We start from the raw sequence: 1950 nt of genomic DNA, 5'->3' as shown, positions 1-1950 counted from the left end.
GTCTGTAATCCTAGCGCTCTGGAAGGCCAAGGCCAGTGGATTGCTTGAGCTCAGGAGTTTGAGACCATCCTGAGCAGGAGTAAGACCTCATCTCTAAAAATAGCTGGGTATTGTGCTTGGGAGACTGAGGCAAGAGGATCACTTGAGCCCAGGAATTTGAGGTTGCTTTGAGCTATGATGCCATGTCACTCTACCAAGGGCGACAAAATGAGACTGTCTCAAAAAGCAAAAAAAAAAACCAAAAACTAACTGATTATATCAAACTGATTGTGTCATTAGGATGTCATTCATCTTTATTGTCATTAGGATGAAGTGTATATTTCTTAATTTGCCATAGATACATATTTATATATATAATCCCAGTTTGCATCTCTTGTCAGGTGTCCTAAATTTAGTTTAACATTTGTTCTGGAATAAAGTATTTTAGTTTGGGGCTCAGTGGGTAGGGTGCTGGCCCCATATACCAAAGCTGGTGGGTTCAAATCTGGTGCCGGTCAAACTGCAACAAAAAAATAGCCAGTGTTGTGGCCAGCTCCTCTAGTCCCAGCTACTTGAGAGGCTGAGGCAAGAGAATCGCATAAGCCCAGGAGTTGAAGGTTGCTATGAGCTGTGACGCCACGGCATCCTACTAAGGGTGACAAAGTGAAACTTTTCTCCAAAAAAGGAGAAATAAAATATTCCAGTTTGAAAGACAGATCATATGGTCACCCTCAATAGTCTACAAACTCTTCATGTGGTCCCTCCCTTTTTACCTCCCTTTCTTCTACCCCTTCAGTCTTTAGGTACTAGGTTCAACTCTGTAGTTTCTCCTTATCTTCCATTAGGCTGGTACTTCTTCCTGGAGCACTATACTTTTCTTCAGTGCCCCCCGCCCCCCATCACATACATTAACTCATCCTTCTGATTTTTGCTTCAGGTTACTTATGAAACATTATATGTTAGGCTGTCCTGCCCTCCTACCTTAAAACATTTATGTTTTTCCCACCATAATTGACTCTCCCATGTGATAGGGTGATAGCAATGCGGACAGGCCAGTCACAGTGGCTCACACCTGTAATCCTAGCTCTCTGGAGGCCGAAGCAGGTGGATTGCTCGAGCTTAGCAGTTCTTGACTAGCCTGAGCATGAGACCCCCCATCTCTACTAAAAACAGAAAAAACTAGCGGGGCATTGTGATGGGTGTCAAGGGTCTCTACTACTTGGGAGGCTGAGGCAGGAAGATCTCTTGAGCCCAGGAGTTTGAGGTTGCTGTGAGCTAGGCTGACACCAGGCAGTCTAGCCTGAGCAACAGAGTGACAGTTTGTTAAAAAAAAAAAAAAAAGACTTAAACTGAGAGGTCAGATTACTCCCAAATTCTGAGAACTTGGAAAACTGGGCAGATAGGTAGTACACATACTATTAGAACTCGGAAAGAAAAGAGGAACAGCAGAGGGAAACATGGGAAATTCCTTTTTTTCTTTGCCAAAGCAACAGATATGAGCAGAGATTCCTTTTCAATAAAATCTTGTACTACATAATGGTTGGTCTTTTGGAACAAACTAACTTGGAAATCTAATTCATATTATTTTGTTAAATCTTATTCCAAAAGTCTGAGGGAAATGCTTCATTCATGAATAACTTCTTCTTTTTTTTTTTTTTTTTGAGGTAGAGTCACAAGCTGTTGCCCTGGGTAGAGTACTATAGCATTACAGCTCATAGCAACCTCAAACTCATGGGCTTAAGCAATTCTCTTGCTTTAGCCTCCCAAGTAGCTGGGATTATAGTCGCCCATCACAACAACTGGCTATTTTTCTTTGTTGTTGTTGCAGTTGTCATTGTTGTTTAGCTGGCCCTGGCTGGGTTTGAACTCACCTGTCTTGGTGTATGTGGCTGGCGCCCTACCCACTGAGCTATAGGTGCTGCCCAATTCATGAATAACTTTAAATTCTCTTAATCTGCTGTCAATTCTACC

This window comes from Otolemur garnettii, unplaced genomic scaffold (genome assembly GCF_000181295.1).
Source record: "Otolemur garnettii isolate 467f Iridium unplaced genomic scaffold, OtoGar3 scaffold00189, whole genome shotgun sequence".
In the NCBI taxonomy this organism is placed as follows: Eukaryota; Metazoa; Chordata; class Mammalia; order Primates; family Galagidae; genus Otolemur; species Otolemur garnettii.
Note: the sequence above shows the minus strand (reverse complement) of the source record.